The following is a 27,261-nucleotide window of genomic DNA, read 5'->3' on the forward strand; positions in this document are numbered from 1 at the left end:
CTCTGGGTAAGACTGGCTCGGGAGGCCCTGAGCATCTGGCCAAAGTAACGGAATCCGTGGGCTGGGACTCGGCAGCAGCTTTGGCCCAACAGAGTGAAACTGCTGAACTCCAGCTTTTTCACCAGTTTGCTTCACTTTAAAGAGCAGCCTCAGCTTGAACAGCTGGGGCTAAATTGCAGGGCAGAGTGTTTCCGTGAGCTTCGCTGGCTTCCCCAAATGAGCTTGTGGAATCTGGCCCTTGTCAGCAGAGCCCAAACACAGCCATCCGATTGTGCCTCAGTGAAATGAGGTTGCGTTCCTTTTCCTTTCTAAAGTCCATTTCCTGCGCAATCAAATCTCCTCGCGTCAGGCCCATGTTCTTCTGTTTTTAGCAGGGAACTTTGAGGCGAGGGAGCTATCTGACAGATTTACGGTTCATATGACTTTGTGTGTGTGTGTGTAGGCGGGGGGGGGGGGGGGGGGGGGGGGACGACGACTTAGATTTCCTCCTGGGCTTCCCAGGCCTAGACTGGAAGATTTTGGGACTTAAGGTGAAAGGTAGCATGCTCTAGCTCAGGATTTCAATTTTTGTATTTCACCTTCTTTCTCTTGTGGATATTTGATGTTTTAAATCAGGGATAATAAGGACTTCAGGACTTCTTCCACTTCTCTCTCCTAGTTCAAAGCTTCACATTGCTGATGGTCATTGACTCTTTTCTACTTCAGAGTACTTTTTAAGGTGGCTAATCCCGAGAGAGCTCAAGAGTTGAATCGTATTTACTGCCCTTGTTCGGAGAGACAGTGGAATGTGGTGCCTAAGACACAGTTAGTGGGCCTTGCCTCTGCACTTAGTGAATGGAGTAAGTGGGTGGTTAAAACCATTTTTGACCTAGTTCTGACACTTACCAGTTAGTTACAGATATAGCAGTCATCCAGTGTCCTTGAAGCTTAGATCTCTTCATTTAAAGCCGTCTGGATGTCTAAATATATTGCAATTGCATGATGTGCATACAAGCTACAAGCAACACAATGTGTTATACTTTTCAACTTTCTGATTTCCTAGATTTACAAGAAGTACTAGGTGGGGGCGGTGTCTTAAGGTGGAATTGCTGCATGGTGAATCTGTTTGGTTTTTCTTTCTTCTGCTGCGAATTGCTGGAAACACCTTGGTTGTTGGAGCTCTACATTCATACATATAAAGATAGAAAGTTGAATTAGATAAATGGAATTAAGCATTGTTTTTAGTAGAATAGACATTTTTCTAATGAAGCGTTTTGAAATCCCAACACTTAACTCATACCTATACAATTTAAGTAACAGTATATACTGGGCTGTGCTAAGTCCTATGGAAGCGAGTGTCCATAGTGGCTTCTTCTTCAAGTATCCCCCAAACACTGCTGTGGCATCTTGGGGTCCACTGAAACTCACACAAAACCGTGGTACCTGATGTTTTTGGAGTCCTATTATTTTATATATGCATATATATTATGTGTAAACCATAGACATATTAGTCTATGATTTTAAGTAAGAAAGGTCTCCTATTCTCTCATTGTCTTGGTCAATTTTCTTATTATTTCAAGGAAATGACTGGCAATCTGTGGTCATGGCTATGCAAGCATAGTATGCAGCTAGACTAAATGACGTTCTCCTTTTTTTTTGTTTTGTTTAAGAAGTAAGCTAGAGAGGATGTCTGAAGTATCTCTTACAGCCTTGTCTATGGAACCATCTGTTTCATTAAGCCTTCGATCCTCCATATGCTCTCTCTGCAACAAATCCAGTCTGCAGAAATTTGCTGACTATCCTCTGTGTACCAGGCATGATGCTGGTACTAGAGTTGCCACAGTGACTGAGACGCAGCCCTGTGTGGAGGAGCTCACATAATCATGGTGCTTCTAAACTGGCTCAGCAAATCACAGGTGGAGATTTATATTTAGGTCATTCCTTGTAAGATCTTGTTAAGTTTCTAACAGTGGGTACAAAGAATCAAAGAACTTTTAAAGAATGTATTTACTTTTATGATTTAAAATTGTGTGTGTGTGTGTGTGTGTGTGTGTGTGTGTGTGTATGTGTGTGTACGTACTTGTGAGTATGTGCATATGAGTGCAGGTGTCTTAGGATGCCAAAGACCTTGGATCACCTTGAGCTGGAGTTACAAGTGGTTGTGAGCCACCTTCTGGGAACTGAACTTGGGTCACCAGGAAGGCCAGGAAATGCACTTAACTTCTATCTGTCTTTCCATCCCTGTCTTTATTTTTATATTTGAAATATTCAGCTGCATTTACTGCAGTTTTCTTAGATTGGTACCACCCAGTGATAGGCAGGCCAGTGGAAATGCCTAGGACTCAGGGTCCAGTGACAGCAGCTGTCAATATATTCTGGCTTATTTCTTGATTTCTACAAATCATCCGTGCTTTTTTTTAAACAAAAAATACATTTAAAATACATTTTAGATAAAAAGTTCAGAATCTATATCAATGAGTGATATAAAATTTACCCTCTTGCCATTGAACTTCACAAAATATAACCACCTGATAAGTTGTTTCAGGGTTTTATTCTGGATTTAATTAAATAAGTATCATGAAACTCAACTTCTCTCAAAATGATAGAGGAAAAAAGTCTCCAATATACTATTATGCTCTAAGTGTAGTAACAGAAAAATAGACATTTGTAGACATATTTAATGTTCTTTTTTCTTTTCATAAAAGTAATGGCATATTAGTTACTTATATACAGATGTGACCAAACTACACAACAGAAACTATTTTAGAGAGAAAGGATTTATGTAGCTAATGATTTCAGATGGTTTAGTCCATGGCTGCTTTGTTCCTTGTACTTAGGTAGAATGTTATAGTGGTGATAGTGTGTGGTAGAGGCTGTTCCCTTCCATGAGGTCAGAAAGCAAAGAAAATGGGGATGCAAGAAAGGTCCAGACTGAGATGAAACTTCAAGCACCTGCTAATATGGGCCTCTTTTCTCCATTATGAGGTCATTTACTCATGAGGGATTCATCCACAGAGTAGGGCAAACCCCTTTGGGAATGCCATCACAGACCACTAGTTTCTCTAGTGCTTTAGGGATTTCTTAGACTGATCCAGTTGAACATCAAGATTAGCCATCATGAATGGTTCTTCTTTACTAATCTAGGGAAAATACTGTGTAATTCACAAATGTACTTTTTCACTTTTCAGGATACCTTTACCTTCCTCATATCATGCTATATTTAGATATAGAAACTATCATCTAAGCAACTTATGAGATATGTAAGTTCCTTACCCAAGGCAAATCCACAGGTGAGGTAGTTGTGAGCATGTAGGTTACTCCTTCAGACACCAGTCCCTAAAGTGAAGCCAAGACCCATCAACTTTTCTTTTGAATGCCTTTTAGTGGAGATTACCGAGGTGAAACACTACCTGAGCTATCTTCCTAGCCTGTCATGGAAATTTTAGATGTTTGTGTGTGAGGAACTTCTAGCTTCTCCTCACTCTGCGGAATGATAGAAGGAAGAATTCCTCTGTTCATCTGGCTCCACGGGGTCCTGTTTCCTTTCAGAAAGTGAGTGGGGATAGAGGTTGAACAAGTTATGATGTTTTGTTTATGGGGAAAGCATGAACTCCAAATAACTTCTTGGATGGAAACATTTTGGTGCATATTTAAAAAATACTATTAAACACCCTAATTTTTAAAATTCTAACTAATATATTTCAAGTCACATACCAAAGTTAGAGTACAGGAGGCAATAATTGAAATCTGTTCTCATGATGAAAGCATTTTAGATTCAAGTATTGATTGGAACCCTTTGCTAAATTAAGAGGAAACCAGGGTTGATAAGCTCAAATCAATGAATGTCATGAATACAAGAATGGCAGCTGCCAGAAACATTTGTGGGTTCAATGTCATTCATGACCATCTAATATTGACTTTGATTATTAAACTTAGCTTTATTCTACCTGGTTTTCCATGTCTAGCCTGATATTTTAGGGTAAAATATCTAGAAAATGAATTCCTGCTCAGATTCTGAAATACTCATGCATGGTGGGACTGGAGGTGCCATTGTAAACACTACTTTTCTTGATTGTGTTTGAACTAATTGAGAGATATTAAGAAGATGATCCTCAAATATCTTTATTTATGATACAATCGGTCTTGGAAGCTATGAATTTTTCTCTCCTTGCACTTGAGTACTATTATTCTGAAGGCAAAATAGCCATCAGCCCTGTGCAGCCAAATGGCTCTGTGCCGTTCCCATTGTAGGGCAAGTGTGGTTTCAGAGCAGAAAGTGAGGCTCTTTAAGGAATGAAGCAGAGGAAGGAGGACTAAGTTCTGACTTCCTTATCCCCCTAATACTCACTTTTGAATGAGTTTGCTCTTTCTGTAATAACCTGTCATGCTTGTTGACAATTCTCTCACATGTGGGCATCACTAGGAAGGGAGCAATGTTCTCTCAAAGGATAAATTCTTTCTTTCAAGAAGACCCTGTTCTTCCACTGACCAGCTTTGTGACTTACATGAGTCATTACATTGGCTGAATCTTTGTTTTCACGTCTATAAGGATAATGTAATACAGACACACCTACTTGGTTGACAAAGTGAAGTGCATGCATGACGTGCTGGGTTAGCCCTTGCTTACCTATCCCACCCATCCTCTGTCGTTCCAGCCTGATTCCCAGTGTTCTTTGCCATCTCCCTTCAGTCCCAGGAACACATTGGGCTCTTTTTGATGTCAGGATTTTGGATATGAGTTGGTTACCATCTTCTGTTCCTTTCTAAGGTGAAATAATGTCTTCACTTAAGCCACCCTGAAGCTCTCATTTACTTAAGTTACATATACTTTATTTCCTGCTCATATTAAGTGTAGTGTTAAACATTTATTTTAGCATAACATTTAAAATATTTAGTTAAATATTTTATTTAACATATATTTTCCATGATCAGACATTATACCGACAAGAATAAGCACTTATGTTTTTGTTTACCATTGTACTCTGCAAGCCTAACAGAGTATCAGTCATAATAATTGCTCAGTAACTATTTGTTGAGTAAATAGAGAATCTACTAGTGCACAATGTGTATGCAGTCCATAGCCAGCTTTCATGCTGATAGCTCTGTTGTTCTATACCCTACTCTGCTCACACAAGGAGAGTACTCCTTATGAATTAGTTCTACATGTCTTTAATCATCCTGGGTGCTAGTTACTTTCTACTCAACTGTACTAAAACACTGTCAAGAAACCAATTAAAGGAGCAAAAGTTTATTTTTATTCATAGTTTCTGTTTACTATGGCACATAAGGCTGATTGGGATTCAGGTGGGGCATGCTGTAGAAGCTCTTTACTTCCTGTGAACCAGGAAACAGAGCAGCTAGAACTAAGAGCAGAGTGGTCATCTTAAAAGCTTGCCCCAGTCATCTGTTTCCTCAGCCATAGACAGCACCCCCACCCCCAAATAGTGCCAACTAAACAGGGAATAATAAGCACTTCAAATAAGGCCCTGAACTTGGAGACATTTAAGATTCAAACCACAACATTATTGAAGACTTCTTTAGGGTCCTTGACATATAAATCCTTTAATTTAACTCCTCACTAGCTTGTCTAGGAACAAGTAACTCTATTCAGAGTTGAAAGGTAAGAGAATACAATTTTAAAATGCAGTTAACAATGGAAACTTTCCCATTTATAATGATGTAAAGATTCATAGGAGAGTTGGTGTCATATGGTGGAAAGGACTCAGAGTTCACTGTCAGATATGTCCTGAGTTTCTAGTTCCTTGACATACTTTATTTAAAATTTTAAACTTAAGTTTCTTCTTCTGGAATTTTAAGGGTATCTTTTTTTTTTATTCATTTTACATAGCAACCACAGATCCTCCTCTCATCCCTCCTTCTGCTTCCCCACTACCTTCTCCCCTCCCCGCTGCAACCTACCCCTTATCCCCTCCTCCAAAAGGGTAAAGTCTCCCATTGGGGGGCAATAGCTAAGCCTAGTACATTTAGTTGAGACAGGACCAAGCCGCTCCCCCTGCATCAAGGGTGAGCAAGGTGTCTGACCATAGATAATGGACTCCAGAAAGCCAGCTCATGCACCAGGGATAGATCCTGATCACACTGCCAGGGACCCCTCAAACAGATCCAGCTACACAGCTGTCTCCCATACGCAGAGGGTCTAGTCTGGTCCCATGCAGATTACATAGCTGTTGGTCTAAAGTTTGTGAGTTCCTTTGAGCTTGCTTCAGTTGCCTCTGTAGATTTCCCCATCATGATCTTGGCCCCTCTTGCTCATACAGTCCCTCTTCCTTCTCTTTGATTGAACTCCTGGAGCTCAGCCTGATGCTTGGCTGTGGATCTATCTCTACATCTGCTTTCATCAGCTACTGCATGAAGGCTCTATGGTGACAGGGTATTCACCAATCTGATTACCAGGGTAGGCCAGTTCGGGCACCCTCACCACTATTGCTAGTAGTCTAATCTGGGGTCGTCCTTGTGGATTCCTGGGAATTTCCCTAGTACCAGGTTTCCCCCTTACCCAAGAATGTCTCCCTCTATCAAGATATCTTTTTCACTGCTCTCTTTATGTATGTCTTAATTAGGGTTTTTCTTTCTGTGATGAAACATCAAGATCAAAAAGCAAGTTGGGGAGGAAAGGATTTATTTGGCTTACACTTCCATGTCACTGTTCATCTTCAAAGGAAGTCAGGACAGGAACTTAAGCAGGACAGAAACCTAGATATGGGAGCTGATACAGAGGCCACGGAGGGGTGCTTTTTACTGGCTTGATCCTCGTGGCTTGCTCAGCCTGCTTTCTTGTAGAACCCAGGACCACCAGCCCAGGGGTGGCACCACCCACAGTGAGCTGGGCACTTTCTCATCAATCACTAATTAAGAAAATGCCCTACAGCTGGATTTTATGAGGCATTTTCTCAGTTGATTTTCCTTCCTCTCAGATGACTATAGGTTGTGTTAAGATGACATAAAACTAGCCTGTACAAAACATCATGTAAAATAATGCAGAGACAAATGAAAAAGGGATAATATAGAGCCTTGAGGGACCATCTGTCAGGTTGTGCCTTCTGGTTACATCAGCCTCTGTATATACAATAATTACATCAGGATTATACATTGGTGTGGGATAATCCCTGTTCTCATGACTGAATCCCTCTCAGTTCCTCTTCTTTATTTATCAGTGTTACGATTGAATACAAATTTCAGGAAGATGCTACACAGCCCAGTAGGAACTTCTTTTTTCCCATTGTCTTGTGCTATGCTGGTGCCTCCATATATCATATATTATATATCTACGTTCCACTACAATGTGATTATCAGTTTGTAAATAATCCATTAACTGTGGTATCAGTCTCAAAAAGTAATGATTTTTACCCTTTTAATATTTAAAACAAACTGTGAACTGACTGGTCAACCCTAGAGAATAAATTGACTAAGTGATTCTCTGAAAAGAATAAATCTATTCTTGTTTAGAGAAAAATGTTTGAAACTCAGGCCTCAAATCTCTGAGTTTTGTGTCCTTTCTTTTGACTATGGCCACTTATGGTGGCACTTTACACCCCTTTATGGGGATTTTATTTGTGCTTTTTTATATTATGTATCTTTTTTATTTTCTACTTTTCCCTTTATTTATTTTGTTTTGGTATTTGAAGGTTCACAGAGGACTTTGTTCTCTCAAGCTTCATTCACATAGGCATCTCTGATATTGAACAATTACCTACTCCTTGTGGGATATGAAATAAATCCATATTGATCAAAGTTCTTCATCTGTAAATTGGTCAAAATAGAGAGAAGGCCCTTTAAAAAGTTATGAGGGTTAAATTAGATGCCCTATGTACTGTAATGTAAAGTTTCTAGAAAACAGTGAGAACTCAATTAAAGCTGTTACAATTCATTCTAACATAACACAATAAACAGTTGTCCTTCTACATGGTAGATAACTAACTCTATTAAACCATCCTTACTTCTCAATCTTGCTTCTGATTGGAGAGACTTCTGATCCAACCTTTTCAACCTGGCTTTACTTAGCTCCTTGTATTTGGAGTCATAACACCTAGCACACTAAAGTATTGGGTGGGGCCTCAGGATTCCATCCTTAGCATTTCTTTTGATTGGCAGCTTCAATGTCTGAGATGAGTGTAAAGCATTAGCTATATTTCTCTCTCTATGTGCTAAGGAGGACTTGACTCTCTGCTTGTGGGATGCTCACTTCCTCCTTCAGCACTCCACTTGGAACCCTTTCAATAGTACGAGGCCTTCCCACAGAGAAGAGGAACTTCTTATTTGAGAGGGTCTGAATTTTTATGGCAGCACTGAGCTTCTGTTCCAGTTTCAGAAAACTCAGGTGGCCTAGTAGAGGCGATTAAACTACTAACTCCCGACATGAAAGAGAAAAAGGATTAAACAGTTCTGGAGTGTGTATGATGCTGGGCACTATCTTTGTATATTAAAGCCATTCTCACATTTAGGGCCTCCAACATCCCTGGACCACTGTGAATAGGAACACTATTTGAGTGTGTGGTACTGTTACTGTATTTGAATGTTTGATTTGCTCATGGGTCCCTGAGCTGTGTGGAGTTAATATCCTTGTAGCTAATACTGGCCTCTCTGAAAACAATTGTGAAACCATAGAAGCTCAAGATTTCTGCCTTGGTATTTTAATTGACTGAATTACTTAGATTTATAGCTTATTAGCATTAATTGTGGCTTGGTGAACTGTTTCAATACACCCTCAGTTCCTTTAGATGGATATTTTCTCTTCACCTTTAAAGTCAGATCTGCTCTCATTTCAGAGACCAATTAATGGTTCAGTCTAGATGTTTTCACTGCGTTTCAGTAGCTTTGGGATATTAAGCTTTGGGATAAGTTAAACACTTTGTCTAATACTCTGTTGCTAGATGTTTGGTCTTTGATTTAATTAAGCCCCAGTCCATCTTGTTCTCTGTAGTCTAAATCTTAGTGCTTCCTTCCCAAGTCTGCTGCATCCACACTGGAAAAGCCAAGGACAGTGGTCTTCTTAGGCCTCCAAAGCTATGCTTTTGACTGACTTATTGTTGTTCTTTGGAACATTTTTCTTGGGGAATATGCTTAATCTGTACATTCAAATTCTATGTTTTTTTTCTCACATATGTTCTGTTAGTTAAAACAGGCTTTCACAAATGTTACTTAAAGGGAATCATTATGACTAAATAATAATTAAAAGACACAAGAGAAATGGAATGAATGTATGAATGGTAATCTAATTAATATGGAAATCACTGGACTAACTTTTCAAATCATGTGCAGTTCAGTGTTTTAGTAGTGGAGTAAGGGGATGAGGAGTAGAGTAAGTGCTTATGATGCAGACACACAGGCTGTTTTCTCATGCATTTCATCTCCTTGATACTTCATAGGAAGAACCCCCTGAATACGGGGTGGTGATGATTTATTTCCTGTGACACTACAGTTACAGTTAGGGGGTGTCTCTGCTTCTTGTGAAAATAAATTCCATTCCAACATTTAGGGAAACATTTTGACTACTAATGCTTACTACTATAAAAATCTGTGCTATAAAATATGAGAGTCACTGTTGTTTTTGCTCTAAGATGTCAATAGTTTTAAAATGGCAATAAATATTTAAGGGAAGAAGGAGACAAAGTGTTCAATGTATCCTAAACCTTGACATCCCAAGCTGTATAATTTAATCACAACAGCCCCACCCTTCAGTTCTTTAATATTTTACCCAATACATTTCATGAATAAATATTAGCTGAATACTTCTGGAGTTTATGATTAAATATTAACGGTGTTATTTTTACAAAATGCATGGGAACCTTTCATGGATTGCATCCGTGAATGTAAATTGATCTACAGACATTTTGACAGATGCTCGTGGTTGATTATAGTGACACCTGCTCTGGTTATCATTTGCTACTAGAAAAAAAAATACCTTTGCTAACACTAACATCTCATCTCAGTTCTTCCCCATCAGTAGAACTTACAGTTGATCACCATCTGAATGTGTGATTTTACCAGGGCAATGAATAATGAAAAAAATTGTAATTGGTCCTAATAAGCTTGAATGGGAATCCAACTTGCTTTGGACATTCCCAGCCAGGCATAATTTATTTTCATCCTTGGCTGCGAAACAGTGTGGATCTTCTTAACTGAGTCCCTGACAGATGGTTTCAGTGTTTCCAGGACTCCATTTCCAATCATTTTGCCCATATTGCAAAATTGGCCTTGAAAAAGGGTAAAGAGTTGTTCTGCTGCATTAACATCCCTTCAGAGCTGCTTGCTGTGAAGGGCATGAAGAAAGGAAGGAAATCAAGAATCAAGAGATTGATGCTTGAAAAATATGTGGCTGGAATTCAGAAACGTTAGTGACATACTGATGACTCCCAGATTACATCACAACCTGCCTTTGATTTTGGTGGTAAATCTCCATGACACAATAAATGCAACAGTAAGAACACAGGCACTCAGTTATCATGGTTTACAAGCCACTCTGATGCTGAGCCCAACATCAGGAAGGGCTATGGTGTAGGCTGACTGACTCCCTGTTACTTACATCCCGCTGATCAGTACCACCACCGAGTGTTATATGAACACCGTACCTGTGAAGTGGTGTGACTGTCTGCTAATGAAAGGCCTGAAACATCGCCATTCATTTTCCAGGAGCCATGAATTGATCACGTTCAGCATGCCAAATCTTCATTTTCTTTTGCAGCTTCAGCTGGCTGACTTCTTCATCTAAAGTGCTGTTCTTTTCTTTTTGTCGCCGTTTAGTTTATGATCAAAATCAATGAAGACTGAAGCTTTCCACAGCCATCTATAAAATGCAATTACTGTATACAACACACAGTAAAACTCCTGTGGTGTATATGTTGAGACATAATTTATGCCACTTACCTCCAGAGAGGTATTGATCTCTTTCTGTGAATGTTTTACAAAAGGGTCTCTTGAGTGCAAGCACAAGGAAATATGTGGCTATTGGGGCTGATCTATAATTTGATTAATAATGACCAATCTCTCAAACTTGACTTCTCACTGCATTTTTATTGTGATATGACCTCAAAAATCTTAGAGTTTTCCTTTCTTTTATTATTGTTATTTTTTGCAGTGGTATAGTGATTCCTATGTTTTGACATGCTAGTCTTGTTACTTGCTTTATCCACAGTGTGGGTGTCAAATTCGCACTTACATGGGACAGATACTAAATCTGGAGTGAGAGGCTCTTAGTTTGGATGGGATCCAGCCACTTAAATGTGACCTTGGGCTTGGGTACTCTGGTTTTGTCAACTTTCAGTTTTTATCTCTATAAAATGGAACAAATAATCCAGTGTAGAAGCCATTGATTTCTATGATAGAAGGAAACATTTGCCATACTCATTTTGCAAACACCATGTATTTTGACAGGTTGTTGGGACCTGATTGTGAACAAGACTTGCATTCTCCTTGCCTTCATGGAGCTTGCATGAATTAAATGGCATGCAAATAATTCCATATGTTTTGATGTCTTGTACATGTGAACAGTGGCATACTCGTCACTGTGGCTACATTGTTGTCATGACTGAGACTGGAAGAAAATAATGCTGATCATGCTCCTAAGAGTCAGTCCCATTGGTGGAGGGAGCAGTTAAGAGTTAATGACATGGAAATGGTTCTGAAACTGCACAATGAGCCTTCTTAATGCTCCAAAGCGTAGCATTCACAAGCTTATCCCCTTAAGTTTGGCTGGAAACTCTATTTATCGATTATTTCCCTTGTAGCCAGAGTCTTGTAAGTGAAAGAGACAGAAGGGAAGGAAGGAAAGGCATTTTTCTCTAACTCTTCTAAAGTGTAATCTATCAGAGTCAATGAGCTGGGGAAGTTCATTTTCAAAAAATGAACCATCCTGTTTCATCCAGGGTCCCTCAGCACCCTCAGGATCTTATCTTTGGCTACCATGTAATACATAGCCCAGCATCCGTTCTTTTAACTGTTTTTGTGAGGCAGGGTGAGTTTGTTATCAAGGGGTTGTGGCCTTCAGAGGTAACACTGTTTTAGTCATCACCAGGGTTAAAGTATAGGACCTTCCATGGCCCCTGTGCCAGGCAATACAGGATGATTGCTAGCCACCCGAAGAAGTATCTCCCAAGGCTGTGCATTTGCCATGGGAGAAAGTACATTTCAAGTTGATGGTAGGTTTAACCTTATGACAGCTTTGGCGGTTTCAAGATTGCTGGATGGAAGGTAGGAGGAACATAGTACTTTCTGGTATAGGGATCTGACAGCAGGTGAGTTACTGTTGCCTCAGAGCCTTGGGCGTTGATGGATCAGGGCTCTTCCCAGAACCTCCTGGATTATTTATCTGTACCATGTGGAGAGAGAACATTTTGTCTTCATGGAACAAGGGGACAGCTTGGGCTAATTTACCTTGAATAGAAACCTGGAGAGCAGTATAAACTTCATTGTTACATGAACACAATATATTTTCCTGCTTTGAGCTAGAGTGAGAGTCCACTTTGGGGATTAGAAAAAAAAATTAATTGCCTGTTTTCATCCCACAGAGGTCAGCAACATAGTAAATGCTCATATCTATGCAATCAGAAAGATTACATGGTCAGGGGAATGTTCAAGTGGAATCAAGGGCCATCTTTTAGTTTTAAAAAAAAGTCTGGAAGAAACCACTTCTACTCAGATTAGAGATGCATGTGCATGAAAGCTGATCTCCCTTGCCTCCAGTCTCTCTCTCTCACTCATCTCCCAACTTGAGAGAATTTTCTAAGTTTGAAGTGACTGGGAAGCAATGGTGCTCTTCTGGATAAGCCCCAGAGCACAATGCATTTTATCCAGGGTGCATTTGCTCACGTAAGAGTGAGGACTCAGAAGTAAAGTAGGGGGAAGCTCAGGACCCATAGTTGATTTTCAATGCCATTTCTCTGTTAGGAAGGGTTGCATATGTCTTATATATTTCTTAATTGCTTCATAATGTAGAAGGCTTTTACTGAGAGTCAAGTGACCAGCAGGCTCAGAAGGATGCGGTTGGCATCTTTGTTTTCTAAATTCCTTTCTTGACTTTTTGCAGGAGATTGATTTTTAGGTGGTTATCATATTTCTCTAAGCATATTCTTCTGTAAAGAGAAGATAGGTCCAGTTTTGTTGAATATAGACAAAGCTATAAACCTTGTGATAACTATTTTGCATATATTCTTTACTTTTTCCTCTATATTAACCTATGAAATAGGTATTATATTTTTTTATTTGTGTTAGAGTTAGGATTTAAACTTTTTTTCTACACACTTATTTAATATATGTGATTCTTAGCTTCCTATTTGTCAAGTGAGATGGTGAGATCTTTGATGATATTGTGACTGTAAAGATCAACAAGATAAAGGTTTAATCCCACCCCACCCACATACATATATGTGTGTATGTTTATTCATATCTGTGTATACATGTATGCACAGATGTACAGAGGCCACCTCATGTCTTTGTGTTTTCATATAAATTTTGCCTAAGAAATAAAACTTCTGACATTTATCTTTCTGATTCTGGCTTATTTTGCTTAACATGATGATTTTCAGCTCCACCATGTTTTGTACAATTGATAGAATTTCTTCTTTCTGGCTGATTATAACTTCAATGCACAAATACATCCAATTTTCTTTATTATTCTATTGAACATTTAGGCTCATTTAACTATTGTGAAAAGGGGTAAAATAAGAATATATATGTAGGCATCTGCTGTATTGTGACTTAATTTTATTTTTTCAAGGAAACCCCATTATGATTTCTACAGTGGCACATGATTTTGCATTCTCACCTGCAGTGCACAGAATTTCCTCTTCATCCTCATCTTCATCATCAATTGCAGTTTTCTTGCTGGCAGCCATTTTTACCGGAGTGAGATGGAATCTCAATGCAATTTTACATTCCCAATAGCTGAAAAAGCTGGAATCCCCCCCCCATATGTTTTTTTTAAAAAAAAATTTTTAGGGTTTTTTTTTTGAGAATTTTCCAATTATTGTGTACAGTTATTGATTGGGTAATTTGGCTTTTGGACGTATAAATTTTTGTGTTCTTTACATATTCGATGTAGTCTTCTTTTTGAGAAAGGATCTCATGTAGTTCAGCCTGGCTTTAATTCCTATATAGATGAAAATAACCTTGAATTTCTGATCTTCTTGCTTCTACCTCCAGAGTACTGGGATTATAGATGTGCTAGGTTAGGGAGTAGTCCTGGGGGTTAATCCTAGAGCTTCTTGCCTTCTAGGCATGCATTCTACCAAATGAGCGACATTACCAGTCCAGCATCTGAATTCTAACCCCCTGTCAGGTATACAGCTGGCAGTGAGTCAGTGGGCAGGCTCTTCAGTTGCTAATTGTGTCCTTTGCTGTGCAGAAGCTTTATAATTCATGTGGCCTCATCTGTCAATTCATACTATCATTTTCTGAGCTAATAGATCTTATTTAGGAAGTCATTGTCATGACTATATTTTGAAGTTTCCTTCATTATTTCAAAGGCTTTAGATCTTAAATCAAGGTCTTTGAACCATTTTGAATAGATTTTTTTTTTTAAAGGATATGAGGAAGGGATCTAGTTTCAGTCTTATACATATAGATATCCAGTTTTCTATTAAATGTTTCTGGTGTCTTTGTTGAAAATTAGGTAGCAGTAGTTTCATGAGTTTATTTTTGGGTCCTCTACTGTATTCCATTGCTGTACATGTCTGTCTTTTTTTCCAGTGTCATGCTGCTTTTGTTACTATGGCTGGAGTATAATTTGAGATCAGGTGTTGCTCTTCTGTTCTGGATTGCTTTGGCTATTTAGGGTCTATTGGGTTTAATATGAATTCCTGGATTTCTTTCTGTTTCTGTCAAAAATGTCACAAGAGTTTTCATGAAGATTACATTGAATCTGTAGCTCACTTTCAGTAATAAAGCTTTTTGTGCCATATTAGTTATGCTGATCCACACATATGGGAAGTCAGTCTATATTCTGCTGCTCAAGTTTTTCTTTAGTGTTCTGTAATAACATTTCTAATTTGTGAATTAAGATTGTCATTATAATTTGGGGCAGTAGTCACAAAGTGCCTTGGGTTCTACTTAGGGTTTCCTCTGGGATTAGTGAAGACAAAGAAGATGTCTATCATGAGTACTTCCAATGTGTTCTTAAAATCAGAAATGCAGCCTTTGGGTCTCACCCCAGAGCTGAAGACTCAGGAGGTGGTGGCAATCAGCAATTCCAAGCCCTTTACATGGTTGTAGATTGTCCTAAAATTTGAGAACACTTATCTTGGCACAAGGTTTGGCAACAACACTAGAAAAAAGCAATTGCCTCTTCTCATGGTTGGGTTTACCTATTTAATAACTGTGCTTCACATAGTAAGTGAAAGGAGATAGTGAAACAACAAAATTCTTAGACCGTTTCCTTACCACAACTACTATAATATAATATCATACATATATCACATAATGTGTGCATATGAAAATACTTTAAGCCACAGAATTCTTAACGTACCGAGGGTATAATTACTACAAGTAACTTATTTGCATGCTGTCAACTTCACTTTGAAAGGATATCCCTGGGGTTTGCTGATCATTTTACTTTCATTATCATATGTGTCAACTAGTTCCCATCACTAGCCAATTAGGTATCAAGCAAAAAGGCCAAATCAGAGGGGGAAATTGATCACATCATGGCTGAATGCTTTATTTCAGTGAGGAAAAATAACTAGAGTTGACGGATTTTATGTTGGTTGAAATAGGATATTTAGAGTAGTTGAATACTTTATGTCTTATCAATCTCCCCGTTTCCTTTCCCCTACTTTCAGAAGTGTTTCTGCCTATCCTATAGGCATGAACAGTCTTATGTGAAGTTAACAAAAACAACAACAAATGCAAAACAAAGGGAATTCAAAATAAGATTAACTGATTTTGAAATTTCCACTGTAGAAAGCCCTTTTCATTTTGAAAATAGAATCTCATTTTGCTTGTTCTTATTGGAACATCTTTTCACTTCTTTTGGGGCAATTATAGCACAGTGAATTTATGCTTTTATAGATACTGATAATTGTGTGTTAATGTGCCAGCATGCAAGCTGTCAGTGAACACACTATTTTGGGGAGTTATTGTGAGCAAGGATCTATGATTTATTTCATGTGTCCTTGCTCCAACTTCTTCCCCAAACTTATTTGGAGGGATAAAATCGGGACCTGTGAAAGGGAAACATATTAGTTGAAAGGAGGTATGAACAAATAATGGCTAGGTTAGAATTGGGTGAATAGTGCCCAATATAAATCCAAAGGAAGTAATATCAGATAAGATGAAGAACCACAGATACCTGGGCTAGGATTACTTTTGTTTGACAGGCAGTAACCCTGAGCTGTACCAAAGCATTCCTTTTGATTCATACACTAAGTGTGAAATACCATTCATTCTAATTGATTGTTTTAATTAAAATGTTTTCATACAATTATTTTGATCATATCCTTCTCCCTCCCTATCTTCTCCTTGATTCTCCCCACCAACCCATCTTCAATTCCTTCTTTATCCTTTTCTCTCAGAAAAGAGACTACCAACAAAAAACCAGAACAACCCTCAAAATCAAAATAAACAATAACAAAGAATAAAGTAGTAATACAAAACAAACAAAATAAAACAAAAAGCTATACTCAGTAACACTCCATTGTACCATTGTAGAAAATTGGTTTTCCGTTTCTCGGGGAGTAGGTATCAATTGCAAACAACATCTTGGTTAGGCGTAGAACCTTGTGTCCACTTCTCCCTCTCCATGCTGGGATCTTGCCTGGTTTGAAACTGTGCAGGTCTTGTGTGTGCTGCCATAGTCTCTGTGTGTTCATATGCTTATCAATCCTGTTGTATCTACCTGATGTGGTTTTCTCGGAGTCGGCCATCACCACCGGTTCTTTCAGTCTGTCTGCTTCCTCTTTGGCATAAATTCCTGAACCTTGAGGGGAGGGGTTTGAGAAAGACATCCCATTTAGGACTGAGTGCTCCAATGCCTCTCACTGCCCTCACATTGTCCAGTTGTGGGTCTCTGTGTTAGTTCCCATTTACTGCAAGAAGCTTCTCTGATGAGGGTTTGGAAATGTTCTGATCTATGGGTATAGCAGTCTATCATTAGAAGTCATTTTATTGCTATGTTCCTTTAGCAGAATAACAGCAGTAGGTTTGCCCTATGGTCTTAGTTTCAGGCTCTTATTCACTTCAGCAGTGTCAGATCCGGATTCCATCTCATAGAGTGGTCCTTGAATCCAATCAAGAAAGGGCTGGTTACACTCATAATAGCTGTGCCACTATTGTCCGAGTATATATTGCAGGTAGGCTGATGTTATGCGTCACAGGTTTTGTAACTGGGTGATAATGTTAATTATTTTTCTCCTCCAGTAGCATGCAAAGTACCTTCCAGTACCACGAATGCTAGTTAGCAGGGATGAAGCTTATAGTCAGCTACCAGCTTGATTGCTCCATGTTCTACGACATAACTAGGTTGTGTCTTCAGCAATAAGACCTTGGAGAGCATCACATTGTGGACAGCAACCAATCACCTTGGCAATTTCCTGTTGTGTTTGGGGGTGTCTATGGGACCCCTTTGGCTAATGAATCGACAAGATGTAGCCTATTCCTGGAACTGGAGGTTTTATTTGGTGACATAAGATATGAAAAACCAATCTTAATGAAGAAGCTTTGAAGCCCCCTCCTCTCCTACTACAAAGTAGTAGGCATGGGCTTACGTGGGGTCACTCTTGCATTCTGAGTCTATCAGTTTCCCATGGCAGCACTGGTCCCTTCTGTCTATGAGCCCCTATATATACAGTACATGCCCACAGTATACTGACCAGCAGTATCAGGCATTTGAGTGTCCTTTTTTATAGTTTCTCTGGAAAAACTGAAGACTTACTACTTTGTAAAACACCTGGTAGGGAGTTTTTGAACTTTGTTCATTTGAGAAGATGCCGGATATTGTGACCAGAAAGATCACAAGCTTGGGGGCTGACGTCTGCAGTTTGGAATCTGAGGACTGGGTTTCCTAGCTGTGTGGCAAATGTGGACATGAAGATTAGCAGAGAGCTGGATTTGGCAAAAGCTGTTGCAGTTTGATTCACTGCTAACCTAACACCAGTAGTGTAACCAGAGAGGTAGAAGCAGGCGAGTGGATGAACACGGCTGCCCCTGTGTTCTGTAATCCACACTGAATCAGAACAACAGGAACTGGGTTCAAGAAAGTGATATCCAGTTAGGATTCACTCTATTTTGGGGGCCATGGCAAGAGCAGTAACCTCTCTGTGATTCAGAAATTGCCCTGCCTACTCTGGCTGCTGTAAACATTAAGTGGGGTGCAGTCTCTTGAATATGTTTAACATTTTGTGACATGTATTTGCTATTATTTCTATACACAATCCTCCTATTTTCTAAAATATGTAAGCACTGTATTACCTAGGTTGATCAGGGTTTTGTCTGCTACTAGAACACTACATTTTGAAAGGACTTAATTTTTTTTAAGTAGAATGGTGATAATATTGTGGCCATTATACTCACTGGATTCATTATCTGTAGCTCTGATAACAAAAATACAAATACAATGATCTTTTACTTTCTTAACTTTACATAAACTAATATAATTTCAAAACATATGTTCTTTAGTTGGCCTTCTTGTTTCAGATGTATGGCTGAAAATTAATTAAGCAGGCCACGCACGGTCTCTTAGCTTGTTCTGGCAGAATTTGAATAGACGCCCATGCCTTTAGCCTAAATATTCCATGGTAAGAAGCAAAGATGAGGTCTGTGAAGCTCAAATCTTTCGAAGCTGAGTCTGCAGCAATAGATGGTTTCCTGTTAAATCTTTCTGTGGTGTTTGTTTCTGAGTTGGGATCTTCAGCATATGTTCTGGCTTTTGCTTTTCAAGCTTTGAAAAGTCTGTCAGCTGTCACAGTACGGTTCCTGTCATCTGGCTCTTTCAAGCACTAAGGATCTGTCAGTTCTAAATTTCATAATATAATGTGGCTATCAGTTCTCAACGCGGAGCTGAAGTTAAGTTTTTCATGTGCAAAACCCAGAACTGAAAAAACTGCAGTTTGTTATTGAGTAATAAATAGACAAATAATGGGTTCCTGAAAGCTTTTAGGAGTTGTGTCATGCATACAAGATATGGCTGTGCCCAATAACATGCCCACACTGGCCAAGTATCTTGGGGATCAGGCCCTTCAGAAATGTAGATTCTTTGGCCAATCTACTCTCTTGGAATCCAGGTTCCTACTGAGTAGAATATTATTTCAAAAGTTCAGTGGTGATTTTAATGAGCTGTTTTCTAAAATAACCTTAAGATGATGTCAAAACTCTGGAGTGATTCCAAATGTTAGGACTGGTAGGAATTTACTATAGTATTCAGTACAATACTGCATTTGGTGGGTGAATAAGTCAAGGTCAGGAGTGATTTGGCCACTTAGGATCAGATGTTTAGAGGAGGAAGATAGTTAGCTCTTTGATTTCTGATATGTTGTTGATGTTTTACAGATGAATAAATGCAGAAAACCAGTACTATGTGACTGCCCTAGTTACACTCAGCACAGTAGGCAGAGAAGAGTCATCATAGCTCCCCACTGCAGAAATGGGACAGCTACAGCAGTGACAGAACACAGGTCCTGGACTAGAGATGTGATAGTGTGGCCAAAGGCTCATGGTCTGTGTATCCAGTCAGCGACAGGCGTGGGTATTTTAAAGGTGTTCTAAGTATTATACAGCGAGAGAAAATTCAAGGTTCATTTTATTTTGGGACAGTTTTGTCCATTACAGTTGGGGAGTGAACAGAGTGAACAGAAAAAGCTTTGACTAAGAGCTGGGAGATCTCAGATCTGTTCTCATACCCATACATCTTCACTGTGGGGATGTGTCAGTCACCCAGCCTCTGACCTATGTTTCTGTACCTCAGAAAGGACAGTGAAGTAATTTCTCTAAGAACCCGAATAAGTCATCATAAGCATCAAACTAAAAGATATACAGGAAAGAATACTGAAAGGAACAACTTACATATTTTAATCTTATCATGGGGCAACCATTTAAGTAGAAATGTCTGGTTTGGGAATAAGGAGATATTCATGAGCTCAAGTTTCATCTACCATTTACTCTGGGCTATGATTAGCCATGAATTAAAATCATACAAGCTTTCATTGAATATTCATTTAAAAATATTTATAAATCGTTGGACCTTATCAAGTATGATGTGCAACTAGTTTTATTGTATGGGGATATAGTTAGTGGTTAAATGTAAACAAAACTTTAAAAATGTAGACTTTCTTTTCCTAAGGCTACCCAGGATAAGGATTTTTTATATGATATTAGATCTAAAACTATAGTCATTTCTTTCTCTTGTTCTTCTAAACAATCTTTTAGATTAATTTTAGATTTAATCTTTCTTCTCGCCCTTCTAAAGTTTAACATACATTTATAAAAACGTTTCCCTGTACATGACACTGTTTTTTTTTTTTTTTTTTTTTTTGAGACAGGGTTTCTCTGTGTAGTTTTGGTGCCTGTCCTGGATCTCACTCTGTAGACCAGGCTGGCCTCGAACTCACAGAGATCCGCCTGGCTCTGCCTCCCGAGTGCTGGGATTAAAGGTGTGTGCTACCACCACCCAGTAGATGACACTGTTTTGTACCTAAAAAAGTAGAATTTTATTGGTTTTGCTATGATAGACAAGGTCCAACCACGAGACAAAAACGACATAGTAATTTGATGTGGAGTTAGCTAACAAGAAATGAAGAGAGCATTAAAATATATAGGAATAGCAAGTTACCCTCAAGTTGAGACAGGGGTTCCAAAAAGGAAATAAATTAGAAAATTTAGTGTGCCTCTAACTCAGGTTCGAGGCCTGAAACTTCATTGGAAAGGGGATAACTGTGGCCCACTGTCTAGCGGAAGAGATGCCGGGGAGTTCACCGGTGAAATTCATCCCCCAGAGACTTTTCACAGGATGTGTTGTGCCTCAGATCTGGCTGCATTGGTGCCTGGCAAGTGCTGGGGATATAGGGTACTGTCAGTATAAGGAAGCTAGGTATGAGAATAGCCATTCCCCCATAAACCAGATACTGGGAAGATGGCATTGGAGAGGCCCACTGAGTACCACAGGTTGAAACCAGGCCGGAAGTCCCTTCTTCCTCTAGTGTCCTCGGTGCCCTTTAATGATGAAGTTTAGCTTATGCCATTTGGCAAAGAAAATGATTTAAAAGTCCCAGCTCTATCTGTAGATGGTGAGTGACAAGGAGGAAACTGGTAACTAGAACATTTCCCAAGAGTTCTAAGTACTGTATTTGCCCCCTCTTAAAGTTAGTGAGACAGAGATGCAGAAAGATGAAGCAACATGCGTGAGGTCCCACAGCCTCTCTACCTCCACCCATGATGCATGCTCACTGTTATCTCATGTCTTCTTGTGCAAGTCCCAGGGTATGAGTTGATTGGCTTCTGCAATTATAAATATCATAAAACAATTGAACTTTCTTAGAGTGTTGTTTCATTTTCTTCTTAACTATTTCCTGACTTGTTTTCTGTTTCTTCTGTTCTTTTTTTTTTGGGGGGGGGGGAGGTTTCCAGACAGTGTTTCTCTGTGTAGGTTTGCGCCTTTCCTGGAACTCGCTTTGGAGACCAGGCTGGCCTCTGAACTCACAGAGATCCGCCTGCCTCTGCCTCCTGAGTGCTGGGATTAAAGGCGTGCGCCACCACCGCCCAGCTGTTTCTTCTGTTCTTGCTCATACCATGTATCCAAACCAAACCTAGAACTGCTTTGCTTTCACATGTACTGTTACACAGAGGGAAGGAATATAAAAGAGGCTACCTCCTATTATATTTCTGTTTTCTGTTTCCTACCTTAGCACACAAATTCAGACCCACAAGCCTCTTAACACACACACACACACACACACACATACACACACACACACATGGATACCATTCTGTTGCCACTGGAATCTAAGTCATCTGACACCATCACATATCAGCTGCCATGAAGAGTGTCACCATTGCCTTTAGTATTCTACAGTGGTTGCTCAGGCTCTGCTCTGTTAAAGCTATTCCATCCATGCATCCTGAAAAGAATCAGAATTTAGAACTCAACCATGAGCATTCCTGTTTTCTCGCTTGAGGCAAACATTTGATGCTCCCTCAACTTTGTCTCAAACGTACATTTTGATATATTTTTTTTTTTTGGTGAGGTGCGTGAATCCATCCCAGATTCCTCATCCAACATAAGGCTTTTATTATTTCCAAGCAGTATTTTTTCTTTTGAAGTTTTGTAGAGCTATATTTTTTCTCATGACATACTTTGCTTTTTAGGATGGCAATATTCAGGTCAACTTTTATTCTGTTAGTATGTTTCCTTGAAGACAGGATAATGTTTTACTTGTTTTTGATTCATTTATTCATCCATTTGTATATTTATTATTGTATTTCCTTTAATCCAAAGGCCACTAAAATGATTTCGTTGTTAGGCAACCTTAGAAGGCTCAGTTAGAAGCTTCAGCCAGCTCCTGTCTGTTAGTCATTGCTGGGACTTGTTCCAGGATAGAGAGTTATGATGGAAAACAGTGCACATCAGAGAAAGCACAGACTTTGTGACCCTTTAGTACTATGTACAGAATGTTTGTTACAGTCCATCCTACACTTCACATTCCAAAACCCCAATGTGTTGGTAATAGGAGTTGGAGTATTTGGGAGGCAGTTAAGTTAAGTCAAGAGGGTGAAGCCTTCATAAATAAAATTATTACATTGGTCTGTTCTCTGCTCCATGAGCGTCTGTGAGATAATGACCAAGAAACCAAGACACAGATCCTCACAACCAGAAAATCTGATGGTGACTAGACTTTGGAATGTTTAGCCTCCAGAACTGTAAGCAACACATGTCTCCTGTTTAAGCCATTCAGTTTATTGTAGTCGGTTTTAGCTTGTCAAATTAGAACACCATCTCAATGCCCTGCTGCAGAATTGCCTTGACAGATGAAGGGAGAATTCCTAGTGCAGTACTGGGTGCATAATAGATTAAAAAATTAAATTTGACTTCACGAAATTTTAGATTATATTTCTTACTTCGCTTTGTGCCATAGGATCATCATTTCCTGCTGTCAAGTAAATGTGAGGTTCAGGACCCGCTCCTGGATCTGGTTCTTTCTTTATGTATCCTAACCTGCTGGGTTCTAACACCCACCCTTGTTCAGACCTCCAGTAATTGCTTGACCTTTAAAACTTTCTTAATGACTTCACCTCATTTTCAGTATTAACAACCTTCTTGATCTTTTTTTTTATTTTATAATTTTAATTTTACATATCAGCCACGGATTCCCCTGTCCTCCCTACTCCCGCCCCTCCCCCCACCCTCCCCCCAGCCCACCCTCCATTCCCATCTCCTCCAGGGCAAGGACTCCCCTGGGGATTCAGCTCAGCCTGGTAGATTCAGTCCCCTCCTCCCTTCACCCAGGCTGAGCAAAGTGTCCCTGCATAGGCCCCAGGCTCCGAACAGCCAGCTCATGCACTAAGGACAGGTCCCGGAGTCCAGTTGGCGAGAAAGAGGAGGGATTGTATGAGCAAGAATTGTTGAGACCATGACTGGAAAAAGCACAGGGACAAATAGCCAAACTAGTGGAAACACATGCACTATGAACCAATAGCTGAGAAGCCCCCAACTGGATCAAGCCCTCTGGATAAGTGAGACAGTTGATTAACTTGATCCTTCTTGATCTTTGAAGGCTTTTCTTACTCTCCTCTCTAGTGCTAGATCCTTAGAGTTTATCTATAATTTGCCTCACAGTAACCCAAGTGGGTAAGACAGATGTTTGTGAGCCATGAAGTGCTAGAATGCCTATGGATTCTTTGGTCATTAATCAGAGATTCTCAGAAGAAAGAATCCAAAGAAAACAATTTTAAAATCTATATTAGGATTTTCTATATTAGGAAATCAGGGAGATGTACCAGATTTCATGTTTAGTTTCAGAAAGCTTATGCCCACTAAGTTTACATTAAGGCTTTACATACAACAAACACTCAACAGCTGTAAGTTGAATGCTCAAGGTTGGTTTGTTCTCAATTACCGGAAGACTTATTATTTACTAGGAATTTAACTTTGAAAAGTTTGTTGGTGTCTCTGCATCCCAAGCATCATATAGTCCCTTCCAAATAAGAAAATGTAGATTTATGGAAACTCATTCCAATCATTTGATTAAGTAGGTTCAAAACTGGGCTAGGGCATCAACACTGTGTATATGTGTGTGTGTGTGTGTGTGTGTGTGTGTGTTTGTGTGTGTGTGTGTGTGTGTGTGTGTGTGTGTGTGTGTGTGTGTTGAACACACCTGGAGGCCAGAGCAGAATACAGGGTATCTTCCCTGGTGGCTCTCTTCCTGATTGCCTCAGGACAGGGTCACTCACTGAACCAGAAGTTCACCATTTTTTGGCTAGTCTGGCTAGTCATTGAGTTATCAGGATCTGCTGTGTCTGCCCCTTATTGTCAGGGTTGCAGGAATTAGCCATACTCAGCTTTTTACGTGGGAACTGGGGATTTGAACGCAGATTCTCATGCTTGCAGAGTAAGTGCCATTACCCACTGGGCCATCTCCTCAGCCCTGGCATCTGAATTCTTATAGCATCACTTATGATTCTGATTCACATAGTCTGAGGATGTATTTTAAGAGTAACTAATCGGGCCGGGCAGTGGTGGCACATGCCTTTAATCCCAGCACTCGGGAGGCAGAGCCAGGTGGATCTCTGTGAGTTCGAGGCCAGCCTGGGATAGAGAGTAAGTTCCAGGAAAGGTGCAAAGCTACACAGAGAAACCCTGTCTCGAAAAACAAAAAAACAAAACAAAAACAACAAAAAAAGAATAACTGATTGTGTGGTGGCACATACCTTTAATCCCAGCCTTGGGAAGTAGAGGCAGGCAAATCTCTATCCATTGGAGGCCAACCTAGTTCACAAAGTGAGTTTTAGCCCAACCAATAGCCACATAGTGAGACTGTATGTTGTTATTGTTGGTTTATTCAGGCAACCATATTGTTGAGATTCCATGTGTGTGTTTTTTCTGTCATGTCTAGGAAACACTATCTAAGAGCAGGAATACAATTGACCTGCCAGCACAGACAGGGGAGATGCCACTTGTTTCCACCACTAAATGAAGAGTTACAAAGAGTCAGTGGCTGCTGAGAGAGAGAAGGGATAAGCTCTGGAAAAGGTTGTCCAATCCCAAGTAACCAGGCATGAATGCATGCATGTACAAGCAATGCTAAACGGACTCTGTAGGTTCTATATACATGTGTGCACATGTATATAAATACATATTTGTAAAAAATAATTTAAGAAGATATCATGATTTGGAGGTGGGAGATATGTGAGGAGCTGATGGCAGAGGGAGTGGCAGGAATGATTAGATAAAGTATTCACGTACGACATTCTTAAAAACTTAGGAAAAGAGTAGTTGTTAATCTTTATGGATAATGCTCAAATACTTCATATTTAGATGTGCTTTCTGGCTTATGTTTTATAACCTCACTGAGAAGGTTCTGCTAATTTTGAAAAGTAATATTACTAAAATACAATTTTCTTGCTATAAAATTACATGCTGTAGTGTGTATTCAATATTCCTAGTGCATTTTCTGAGTTGTACAACTATAGTTGCAAAGATTTTTTTACCACCTTTTCTCTGGCTAGGATGAAAAAAAGTCCATCACAACATCAGGTGGAAATATACAATAGTTTTATTTTCTTCATTAATATGGGAGGCAGCAAAATGTTTTGCTGAGGACTAAAAGTGTGAAGACATGTCTGAACATTGACTCTCTCACTCACCTGGTGACATGAGACTAAAAGAGTAGGGGACATGATCTTTTTATTCACATTGTTTACAAATATCGATGCTATGTCCTTTAAGTGGCACCTGGGAAGATGAAATGGGAAGAAACAGATGTTTGATGTGAATTTTGGTTTTATGCAGCTGTTTAGTTATCTAAACAGCTTTGTGTACTATACTTACTTTCTGGTCTCAGAGCTGAAGATATGTAACAAGTTGGTAGACAATGTCACTGATTTCCCCAAGCACAGGGACAGTGAGGCAGTAAACATTGCTCTATGAAGACCTATAGCAAAGACATTTGACTTGAACAGGAAGAAAAGGACTGTTCAAAGGAATCAAGCATTTTTTTTTCCCCTAAGGAGATAATGTTTGAGATGAGAGCTGGCAGGGTAATTGGCATTAGTAGTAAAGGCTGTGGTAACAATGACAACCATCTGGGAAGAGTGGGGGTCATTTTGCCACAGAGTACGTAGAACATTTGAGGGATCTAAACAAATGTTAGTGTGGCAATTTAGTTGGTAGGTAAAGGTTAAGGGGGAAATAGGTGCTAGACAGCTCAGACTGTGTCACTTGCAGCCCATGAAGGTTTGGGCTGATCCTTTAAAGACTTAAATGTGTGTATTCCATAGGCATATGCACATGCGATGAACAGATTTAAATACCCATTCTTATTGGTGAAATTATTAAGGCCACTCCAAGTAGTTAAAAGGGAGGTTTATTTAGTGGCGTAACTTATAAGTGAAGGGATAGGTAGGTTGCAGGATCTGGGAAAAATGTGTTGCAGTCTGGCAGTGTTCTCTGGAGAACTCTGCTCGGTCTACCTCCAGTGTCCAGGGTCCAGGAACCAAGAGAGCCGGTGCATCCAGATCTCGCGTCTTCAGGGTCCTCTCTTGGCTCTGCCTTGTAGGCGTGACAGTTACGGAAGCCTCAATGGGGGTTGGAACTTCCAGTCAAAGCTGGAATGGCTACCCACTGCACATTCTGGAAAATTCATGTGGAAGTGGAGTGGGATGAAGGCAGAAGATGCCAGGAGGCCAACTGGGAAGTTACTGTAACAGTTCAGGTGAGAAATAACTGAGTTTGACTGTGGACTACACTGAGGGGACACCTTAGATTTCTGACTTGCATAATTATGTAACTCACTGAAATATAAAACGTCGTTTAAGGATGAAGAGTTTGAGAGCGAAAAGAGGACTATTATGAGTAAAAACATGCAGGGCGTAGACCAGAACTTTTTGCTTTGTAACTGGTACCTGCCATGAGAGCAGTGAACTTCAGAAACTGTGGAATCAGCCTGGTGCATCCCTTGAGCTGTAACAATCTGTGTAAATGCTGGTTCTAATCATGCTGTCATTTTCACAGTAAAGCTTAGGAAACAACTCTTTTTTTCTTATTTTTTTATTAAGAAAAAAATTTTTCATTTTACAAAACAATCAAAGATCCCTCACTTCCCCATCCAGCCCCCCATTCCCTCCTAC

The 27,261-nt window shown here is 39.6% G+C and overlaps 1 long non-coding RNA gene across 1 annotated transcript; it reads right to left on the reverse strand.

The window, feature by feature from the left end:
• Positions 1 to 517: 517 nt before the first annotated feature.
• Positions 518 to 22,011, reverse strand: LOC131905681 (uncharacterized). The gene is made up of 3 exons (XR_009378014.1): positions 21,902 to 22,011; positions 16,826 to 16,906; positions 518 to 1,160 (listed from the first exon to the last, which is right to left on the reverse strand). It is a non-coding gene; the product is annotated as an uncharacterized LOC131905681 (long non-coding RNA).
• Positions 22,012 to 27,261: the final 5,250 nt, after the last annotated feature.

The sequence above is a fragment of the Peromyscus eremicus genome, chromosome 3, assembly GCF_949786415.1.
Source record: "Peromyscus eremicus chromosome 3, PerEre_H2_v1, whole genome shotgun sequence".
NCBI classification, from domain to species: Eukaryota; Metazoa; Chordata; class Mammalia; order Rodentia; family Cricetidae; genus Peromyscus; species Peromyscus eremicus.